Source organism: Megascapheus bottae, chromosome 15, assembly GCF_031878675.1.
Source record: "Megascapheus bottae isolate mThoBot1 chromosome 15, mThoBot2.hap1, whole genome shotgun sequence".
Lineage (NCBI taxonomy): Eukaryota > Metazoa > Chordata > Mammalia > Rodentia > Geomyidae > Megascapheus > Megascapheus bottae.
The window spans coordinates 9,593,018-9,603,591 of record NC_143523.1 but is presented as its reverse complement, the minus strand read 5'-3'; the positions used below and the strand labels follow the sequence as shown (position 1 = coordinate 9,603,591).

At 42.5% G+C, this 10,574-nt stretch overlaps 2 pseudogenes; both read left to right on the top strand.

Annotated features, from left to right (window-relative positions):
- The first annotated feature begins 641 nt into the window (after nt 1-641).
- LOC150053775 (transcriptional protein SWT1-like) lies at nt 642-7,179 on the top strand (annotated as a pseudogene).
- Nucleotides 7,180-7,656: 477 nt separating this feature from the next.
- On the top strand, nt 7,657-10,233 carry LOC150053774 (transcriptional protein SWT1-like; annotated as a pseudogene).
- Nucleotides 10,234-10,574: the final 341 nt, after the last annotated feature.

Here is a 10,574-nt window from a genome sequence, read left to right as displayed (position 1 = left end):
AATTCTTCACAGACTTCATGTGTGGCCCTGGGGAAAGAGAACCATTTCCTGACTCTTATTGATCATTAAAATGGATCTAAAAGTCAAGGGGGCATCAAACAATGGAACAGGAAGATGCCAGCATTCTGACTCCAGCTGAGACACTAGCTCTGGGCCTCAGAGTCTTCATTTTCAAAACCAGCATTGGGTGTCAAGGTCAAGATCTTTTCAGCTCTGATTTGTGACTGCAGAGCCCAGAAATCTAAAATCACCAGCTATCTGGGTCCTGGTTATTTCTTTTCAAGCTGAAAAAAATAACCTCATGGTGAGAGTGATAAGGAGGAAGGGCTGGTGGTGAGACGATAGTTACCACACCATCCTTGCCATAGGTTGGTGTGCAAGTATTATCTCTTTTCATTCCCTTTAACACTATAAGCCGGTTACTTTTATTATCCCCATGTAAGAGATGAGGCAGTGGAGACTTAGGGAAGCTCTTAGTTAAGCTTCTTTGATTTTGACTGAGTTGTGTGCCCTCCACCCACCACTGACTGATCAAAATTTATGTTAGTGCTTCCAGTTCCAATGTGATTGTGATTCAAGACAGGACCTCTAGGACCTAATCATGGTTCAGTAAGAACATAAGGGTGGAAGTCCAATCCAGTATGACTGGTATCCTGAGGACAGAAAAGTGTCCTCATAAAGATCACAGCAAGAGGGCAACCATCTGTAAACCAAGGTGAGACCTCAGAAGGAACCAAGTAGATCTTAGATGTGCAGCTTCCAAAACTGTGAGTGGACAATGTCTACTGTTTAAGGCACTCAGTCTGTGGTATTTGTCATAACAGCCCCAACTGACCATTACATCACCCAATGGCCGTACCAGTATTTGAACCAAGCAATCAGGCTCCAGAGGCATATTCTTAAGGGCCTTAGCACCTACAAGTCAACACTTGGATCCATAAGATAGGGAAGATGTGCCCTATGAGTAAGTCCCTGGATACAAAGTGTACAGATGGCCAGATTTTACCCCTTCCCTTCTTCCTCTATGTAACAGGGACAGTTCATTCAGCAGTGGCCAAGACCCATGTTTTGAATGGAAATATGGTCCAGTATGTGGTGGGTGGCTACCACCATCTGGGTAATTTGCAGAACTAGGTCATGCCTAAAATGGCTCTAGCCCCAAGGAGATTTGGTACCATTGTGCAATGGTATCACCATCTGCCTCCCTGGAAGCAGTCTTGGATGCCACATCAACCAAGTAGACTTGGGTTTAAATCCTGCCTTCCCCCACTTCACCCCCCTGAGCCTCAGTTTATCCATCTGGCCCATGAAGGTAATCGTTAACCCGGCGGCAGAGCTTAAGGATGAAAGAAGTTACCACATGAGAAGCTACTTCACAGATGCTCTGAATTCAGTAACACTTCACACAAGAGGCCACCTGAAATCCCTTCAGTTTCATCAAAGCAAAACCCACAGTTACAACTCCCCTACAAGACAGCCGCCAGTCCTTTCTGGAAGGAGCTGGGTGTAAATTATAGATCACAGCCTTTCCAATCAGCTGCTATTCTAGATCTCGCCCACTGGCATGCAGGGATCTATGCTAGCTTTCTTCCGGGTGCTGCTCATAGTCCTGGAGGCTTTTCCTCCCAGCAGTGCCTCTCTCCTGCTCCCAAACAGTAAATGCTCCTAGGGCTGGTGTTAAAGGGATTCTCTGAAAGAACTCGTTGGCAATGTTCCTATCGGCCCCCAGTGGCTCTAGCCCCACCCCTACCCATGCTGAACATGGCTTCTTCATCCTCCATCTCAGAAGACCTGGGAAGAGAAGAAATATTTGTCTTTAAGACAGGGAGCCTGGGGCCTGGAGTTTGGCCTAGTGGTAGAGTGCTTGCCTAGCATGCACAAAGACCTGGGTTTGATTCCTGGGTACTACATACATAGAAAAAAAGCCAGAAGTGGAGCTGAAGTTCAAGAGGTAGAGCTCTAGCCTTGAGAAAGTCCAAGGACAGTGCTCAAGCCCTGAGCTCAAACCCAGGACTGCCCCCCCCCAAAAAAAAAGTAGGGAGCCTGCAGAGGCCAGTTTTCAGTAGGGTTCTACCTGCCTGGGAGAATGGAGGGAGACTCCTGGGGCTCCCATTCTGTGACCCCTTGTCCTCTCCACTTCCCACTGCAGTTACACTCCCAAGGCCACTCAAGACACTGGAATTTCTCTCCCTCCCCAGTCCCTTTCTGAGAAATGCCAACTAGGGCAAGTATGAGCATTTCTTTATCTGGAAAATGAAAGGATCATTCAGAACAGCACTGTCCCTGGGGCCGAATGGCCAAGCATACCAACCAAGCTGCCACCTTTAGCCTTGTGGTTCTGGACAAGTCTCTCCTCCCTCTCAGCAATTTTTCCTCATCAGTAAGAATGGAGATTTAATAACACGGATGTCACCAGACTGAAGAAGGAGAAGAAATGAGATAATACATCAACATGCTTAGCAGGCAGCCTGGCAGGCCTACACTCCCAGCAGATGTCAGCCAGCTGTGATACAGGGCCTGGGCTTCCCAGGGCACAAACCTGAAGGGTGTGACAACTCAAGGTTCCTTCAACTTTGCGCCTAAAGACACCTTGTCTAGTCTTAATCCTGTTCTGGTAATATGAGAAAATATCCTTGAAAGATGCAAGAAGCCCTGAATCACCTGATGACGTCAGCTTTTAGAAGAGGTAGTTAGAAACAAGGCTCAGCCAGCATGGGGTAGAGTTCCTGGCATCATCAACAGCCTTCTCAGCTTGTTTTCTGGGACTGTGTTCTCATCTGAAAGCTAATAGGTTGGTCTCTCTCACCACCCACAATACAGAGCTATGTGGACAAAACAAGACACAGGCATGAAAGGGTTTCGTAGACTATGATGGGCCAGACCACCATAAAGATGGTACTCATGCTACTAGAGAGTTCATTCTCCCCTTCATAGCTGAAAGCAGCTCTAGATACTTCAACTCTCCATTAAACATGACTATGATTCTTCTGCTTTATATTCTTGTTTCTGAGGAAAAGAAAACCAAGTCATGCAATCTATCAATTAGTAGTGAAGTGCTTGATGGCAAGATGTATCCATTCACCTACAAATTAATTGTTTAAATGACCATCACAAATCACCACTCACCACTGTCATTGGATTAAATTGTAAGGAAAATTAGAAAACAACTCAGATTTTAATCAATGTTTGCCTTGACCATGAAAAAAGAGGTTCTTCTTTTGCCGGTCTCTAATCAGGAGTGTTAATTATCTTGGTTACATACTAGCAAATTAATTATGAGTTAATGGAGTTAAAGAAGGTCATTTGTTAAGGGAAACTGATCACATATTGTTAGCTCCAGGGATTAAATGGAACGTCACTGTCATGAAAACGGTTTTGAAAGTCAGACCCAATATTTGATTTGTGAGAGGAAAGGATGAAAAATAAAGCAAACTGTCCGCACACTCTGCAGTTCACAGATGCTATCACCCTTGGATACCTGTTGTCTGTTTAACTGGAGGGCTGACTGAGAAACACTAGATGTTTCCTTTCCTTGATGCATGTGCAAGAAAGAAAAAGAGAGTTGGAGGGAGGAATGTACTAGCAACATGAAAAAGACTTGAGGGGAAGTGTAAGAGTATATACAAGAAAGCAAGTAATCTTCATCTCCTACTTACTGGTTCCTTTACCTTATTTCCTTAAGATAACACCATTCTCTGTACTAATGATATAATCATCAGACAGAACAGCATAACAAAATAAAGTCAAAACTTACTAAGAGAGAGCTGAAGCTGGGTTGGTGCAGAAGTTCATACCTGTAACCCAAGCTATTCAGAAGGCAGAGATCAAGCAGTAGTTTAAGATCAACCTGAAAAAATCTAAGTCAGCAAAACTCTATCTCAGCAAATAATCCAGATATTATGGTTCACAGTTCTAATCCCTGCTATGTGGGAGGCATACATAAGAAGATCATAGTCCAGGGCCAGCCAGGGCAAAAAGCACATGGCCCAGAGTTCAAGTCGCACAACTGACAAAAAAAAAAGTAACCTAAAGCAAAATGGACTGGAGACATGGTTCAAGTGGTAGAGTGCTTGCCTGGTACAACCAGAGTGAGAGACAAACACAGAGAGACAGAGACAGAACTGAATTTAAACTACACCTATATGACAGAATCAAACAAACTCTTACTGCCTATATACATACTGGTAAACTATAAGGTTCTTATTTTCTGCAGGTTTTGTACTTTAATGCTGCTCGGATTTTCTCCAAAAGCCCTTTCATACTATTTCCCTCCCTTGGTCACCCACGAGTCTAAGAGTTACAGAATGTTGTGTTCCAACTAGAGCTGGCTAAGATAACAAAACTCCCAAAGGCCTTGAAATGCAAAATAACAGGAATTGGAGAGGAAAACAAATGGCTATTTTCCAGAGGATCAGGGGAGACAGAAAATCCAGTGGTATGAACTAGATTAGAAATTCGCGATTGGGCACAGTGGTGGCAGGTCTGGCCCAGAGTATGTGTCCATTTTGCACTGCTCTCTTTTCATTTTCCTGCCTAGTCAGGGTGAAAAATCCATAGTGGCTGCCAGATTTGTAGAAAAATTTGACCTAATTGATGGGGGGAACGTCAGATATCCAAGTGTGACCAGCAGTATCTTATCAGGCATAGGAGAGAGGAGAAAAATCTCCATTTTTGAGTCCTTCCCACAACTCCTATCACAGTTTGGGAAGATAAGAATCCTAGACACATGAGAAAAACTGATGATTAAGACTCAGGTTTACCAGACGTCCAGAGTCAAGCAGGGCTCTTCCCCTCCTGTGTGGATGGTCCTGGCTGGGGTGATAAAGGGTCACTGGCAGCTTCCTTCAGACATGGCCTTGAATTGCTTTTCTGAATCTCATCCTAACTCCCATTTCCAGTGCCATTTTGTTTGTACATAGGGCAGGGCATCTTTAGTGGCTATTGTCCTTGAGAGCATTCCTTGTTCCCATATCTGGGCAAATAAAACAAAGTCCTTAGCTTAGGACCTTTGGAAAGTACTTCCAGGTGAAGGCATCAGGGCTCCTTAGAGGATGACCATAAACTTTGTTTTCTTTTTTTTTTTTTTTAACTCTCTGGTCTCATTTCTAACCTCAGGCTCTACATCTTTCCTGCTTATTCTCAATTGCTAAAGACTAAGAAAACTGCATGTAATAGGTAGTTTGGAGGGGTCTGGAACCCCCAACTAACTTCTAGAGCTTCCTTGTAAAGCCTATGACTGATTGCCCAATAAAATGCCCCAAATGATAATCGGTTCTTTGATTACATTTAGCAACCTGCAGTCAGACTGGCTGCATTTCCATGCTCAGTAGCTATATGCGACAAGTTCTAGAAGGTCAGTGGGAAAATGTTACATCCTAAAAACAAAATAATCCACAGCCATCAGCATGTGATTGCAAGTCCAGCGTAAGAAGGCCTTTTCTCCTGCCTTCTCAACACTGCTGGAGATGAATCTCTAAAAAAAACTGTTAGTCTAATTCGGTCACAGGAATAGGAAAAGAAGGCAAGTCCTCAAATGATCAAGTGAAAAAACTGACTTGCCCAAAAATCAATTCTTCATCGCTGGTACCTGTTAAACTCCAAGAAGTATCCTATTCAAATGATAATCAAATTGCTTAAAAAGTCCTTCACATGGAACTCAAAGAGATATTAAATATATTAAACTGATGAATGGTAGGAGTATGTTTGACTATGAAGTTCAAATCCTAACAGTCCTAAAACTGCCAAAGATGCAAAAACCAAAGCTAAAGGTCAGGTAAGAGATTTCATTTACTCCCTCAGAGTAAAAGATGAAAGAAACCAAGGAAGATAAGAATAATAAATTTTGAAACAATGCTAAAGAATGTGTCTCAAAGGAATGCACGAAAATCAATCTTCTCAGGGTAATGATTCCAACAAGATAATTACGGGAACTTTTGAATGTAGAAGGAAGATCAGCTTCTAAGTCCCTATAAAATCCTGTAATGCCTGCCAGAAGCAGTGTCTTCAATTTAGAGTATAACAAGTCAAAAAAGTAAACAGGAAAAAAAATGTCTGGTAAAAGCTCCCCCATTTCACTACATTTGACCAGTACAAAACAGAACACTTGGATTCAGATTCCATATATAAGCACACTGCCCATGAATGGAAAAGAAAGTATGCTCATAAGCATAAAAAAGGTGTGTGGGGAGGGAAATGGGTACCAAGACATGTGAAAGGGTATCAATGTATGTGAATTAATGTACCTTCTATCTGGCAAATATCATGTAACCCTTTTACTAATTACAATTAAAAAAATGCAAAAAAAAAAAAAAAGGTGTGTGGGGAGGGTACAGACAGGGCTCGGCATATGCTTGTGATCTGAAGCATCAAGCTTTGAGTTCAAGTCTCAGTCCCAGAAAATGAAAAGGAGGAGGAGGAGGAGGAAGAAGAAGAAAGAGAAGATAGAACAAAAGGAGGGGAGGGGACAGAAGAGGGGAGAAGGAAAAGGAGGAAAAAATAGGCTCAAATTCTAAGGAAAACTTTACCCAGAATTTCGAAGCTTATTTTCCTCAGGTTCACCTGAACATTTTTGAGATGATGATCAGGACACACAGAAGAAACTCCCAACGCAGGTGTGGGGAAAGGTGTACATTGACCTGAGGTTCCATCTTCCATCTCCTCTGGAGAGTTCATGAGAATGGAAACAGACTTAGTGGAAGATGTGTGATGGTTTTCTTCTGCAAGTACTGCTTCAGACAAACAACTTCTGATTGTAATTAACATGACTATTCTGATGAATCATTTCAAGTTTTGTTAGAATCTTGAAGACAGCAGAAATACCAGACTTTGACAGACTTGTGTTAATTCCCTGGATTGTTATACAAGCGCTAGATTGTATGAAGGGAGGAAAACAATGAAAACATGTCCAGTGCAAAGCTATATCAACAACTCATTTCATCAATGACAATCTCAGAAATCAAGGCCAAAAGCGATGAGATCAACAAATTTGCATCTCAAGAGAAGAGTGCTAATAACAATGATAATGTAGAATGAAAGTGTTGTCTTCAGTACAGGGAATTATTCTCTTATTGTTCTCTTGATTCTCTATGCACATATGATGTAAATTTCAAAAGCAAAGGCCTAAACTGGGAGCTGGGGGCTGTCACCATAGTCCTAGCTACTCAGGAGGCTGAGATCTGAGGATTACAGTTCAAAGCCAGCCCATGGCAGGAAAGGCCATGAAATTCTTATCTCCAGTTAATCACAAAAAGCCAGAAGTGGCTCAAGTAATAGAGCACTATCCTTGAGCAAAAAAAAAAAAAATCTCTGGGACAGAATCCAGATGCTGAGTTCAAGCCACCGGACAAAAATAAAAAAGGAAAGACCTAACAAGTAATGTAATATCATTCTGTAAAGATTGGATGAGGGGTCAGGCATTGTGGCTCATGCTTATGATCCCAGATACTTAGTAAACAGAAATAGGAGAATCACAGTTCCAACCAGCCAAGGCACAAAGAAGAAGGAGAAAGAGAAGGAGGAGGAGGAGGAGGAAGAGGAGGAGGAGGAGGGAGGAGGGAGGAGGAAGAGGAGGAGGGAGGAGAGGGAGGGGAGGAGGAGGAGGAAGAAAAACACTTTAGCACAATTTTATCTCAAAGAACAAACTAGACATGGTAGCACATGCTGGTAAATTAAAGCTAAACAGGGGCACAGACCCTAGCAGAAAAATTACAAAAGCACAAAGGCCCAGAGGTATAGCTCAAGTGATAGAACATCTGTTTAACAAGCACAAGACTCTGGGTCCGAACCCCAGTATCACAAAAGAAAAAACAGAGAGTACCAAGCTAATAAATATCTCTAAACACAGATATGTACTATCAGCCTTCTATTTCTAGGCAACAATAAATTTGAAGCAACACTTATAGAAGAGATGTTTCGGAAGAGTCAACAGACTCTAGACTATTCATTCTACTTATACAAGCTTGGAATTTTTGCCTTTGTTTTAGAAATAGAATTTAAAATTGCTTTGGGAAATATCTGGAAGGGGATGTTGTACTTGAAACTGATATAGATTCTACCTCATTTATTAATTTATTACATACAGTACTTTACAAAATAGTACTTGAAAAAAAATAGTAGTTGAATCAGGTATCAGTGACTGACTCAATTATAAGCCTACCTACTCAGCAGGCTGAAATATGAAGATCTTTAGCAGAAAAGCTAAGGAAAAGTTCCCAGCCCTGAGTTCAAGCCACAGTACAGGCACACACAAAAATCAGCACTTGACTGTATTTGGATTCGTTATGGAAAAGACATTGCTTTGAACTACTGAGTACCTATATAAAAATCTCCCTACTGCTAATAGTGGAATGGATTTTACAGCAGTGCAATTCCTGCTTCAGGATTCTAAGAGCTTATGACATGCTTCTAACACACTGTGAAATTAGGATGCAATTCTTCCACAGCCCCTCACTCAAATGAAAAACTACCCAAGCACCTGCTAAAGTCAAGACAAAACTGAAGCCAAATTCTTCCCGAAGCAAGGAAGATCAGAGCAGGAAAACGCTACCTTGAGAAAGTTTCACAACCAAGAAATCACGATTTTCTTGGGTTTGCCTCTTCCCCAATCCACCCAACATAAAGAAAGATGGTCTGTCCTGGAGACAGTTCCTATGACAAAATGTCAGAACACAGGGATATGCTTCTGACACTGGGCTCAAGTTCAACTCTGATTACTTCAAAAATAGCATCATCTGAAGAAGCATTCAGAGATCTTCAAAAGTTAATGGCAGCTGTGAGAGATGTTCTTGAAGGAAGAGCACTGGGCCTCTAATGGGAATTACCAAGATGTTGAGATGGTGTGTAACATTCAGATCAAGAGGAGGTAAAATTAAATGTCACCTTAGGGTATTTCTCAGACTGAGGATCCAGAACCAGCTGCATCCCAGCAGCTAAGCTGAGTCTATCCATGGGGTACATTGTCTTGCAACATTTTACTCAGATGTTTTGTGTTTAAGTGTAAAAACTCTAAGCTTTACTCTCATTGTTTTTCATCTACAACTGGACATAAAAAGGCTACCTACATTGTCTTTGGGAATTGGTAAGCCAAGGCCTATGGCTACTCTTGTAGACAGTCTGCTGGATAGGCTTTATGTGTCAGATATCTCATTAAAAATTTCTTGTTTAGTCTCACAATGTCTCGAGAGGTAAACCAGGACTCCTCATTTCGCTCAGATGGGAGAACAAGTTCTCTGTGCAGCCACAGCAGATCTAGGACCGCGGGGCTGGTTCCAACTGGACCCCTCCTCTGCCCATTTTTTAGAGTCAGGTTCTGCTTTGACTTTTTCCTCATTGAACACATCCATTCTTTGTTAGATATGCGCCTGCAGTGTTGCCTGTCTCTGTTTGCAGTGCTTTGTGTCTTTCTGCTTTTAGGTACTTGCGTTTTCTGGCCTTGTTTATGGCATTTGGGTTTTGTGCCTGGCTAAAGAAGGCTTACATCCTCAAGATGGCAAAAAAATACACTTATATTTTCTGCAAATATTATTCTATTCTAGTTCTCTTGTTTTGTTTAGCTCTTTGCTCCATCTGGAATTTATCTTCAGCCAGAACTGTTCTTTGCTGACAAAATGTTGGCCTCTGGCAGAGCTTGGGGAGAATGGAACTCTCTGGAAAGGGCCACTTTCATGGGAAATGGGGAAGCCCAGCTAGGAGAAAGCCCACTTGCTAGTCAGAGTGTATAGAAGCCGCAGTAAGAAGGGAGGGCAGCAGCTCTGGCTTTGAGCCCTTAGGATCTCCTACCAACTCCACAGCCACCAGCCAGGAATCCAATACAAGGCAGATTTTCTCACCCTTACAACCTCACTTTACCATCTGTAAAACCGGCATACGAATGTCTCATGACATTGTCCTAAGAACTAAATGGCTTCCCTGTGCATGTCTCCATTCCCTCCTTTTGCAAGGATATACAATGACCCATTCCTAGATTGCTAGGATAGCTAAATTACCTAACACTCTGTTACTTGCAATAAAAGCCTACCACAATATCTCTCATGGTTCTGAGGTCTGCTGGGTAGTTCTTCCCTGGACTCCTTGCAGTTAGTGTCCCCTACAGTGGTGGCCATGGAAGGACTAAGTAAACCAAACATCTTCAATGGCTCCCTCGAGTGGTTGGTGGTAGAATTGCCTGTCGGCTGGGCAGGGGGTTTCAGGCCAGTGACTTGGAAGCACTTCTCTGAGGTGACCTTTGAGGCTTGATCTGTGAGGTGACAGACACACAAGTACATAGGAGATAGCCTGTCTCCAGATGAAAGAGCAGTTATGACAGCTCTGATTCTGAGAAGACTCCATTGCGGCAGCCCTGTTGGAAGATGTCAGTTCCATGGGCATGTGAACCAAAATGGCCAGAGAGTGAGGTGCCTGATACTCCCAGCCTTGGAGAAGAGCTTTCCAGATGAAAAATAGAACACAGACTAGATGCGTTACCAGTGTAAGGCCCCGAGTTCATATCTGATGTTGCCAAAAAGAAAGAAACCACACTAGAGAAGGGGTCAAAAATGTGGTTTTGAAAGACAAAACTGGGGCTAGATCTGAGAACC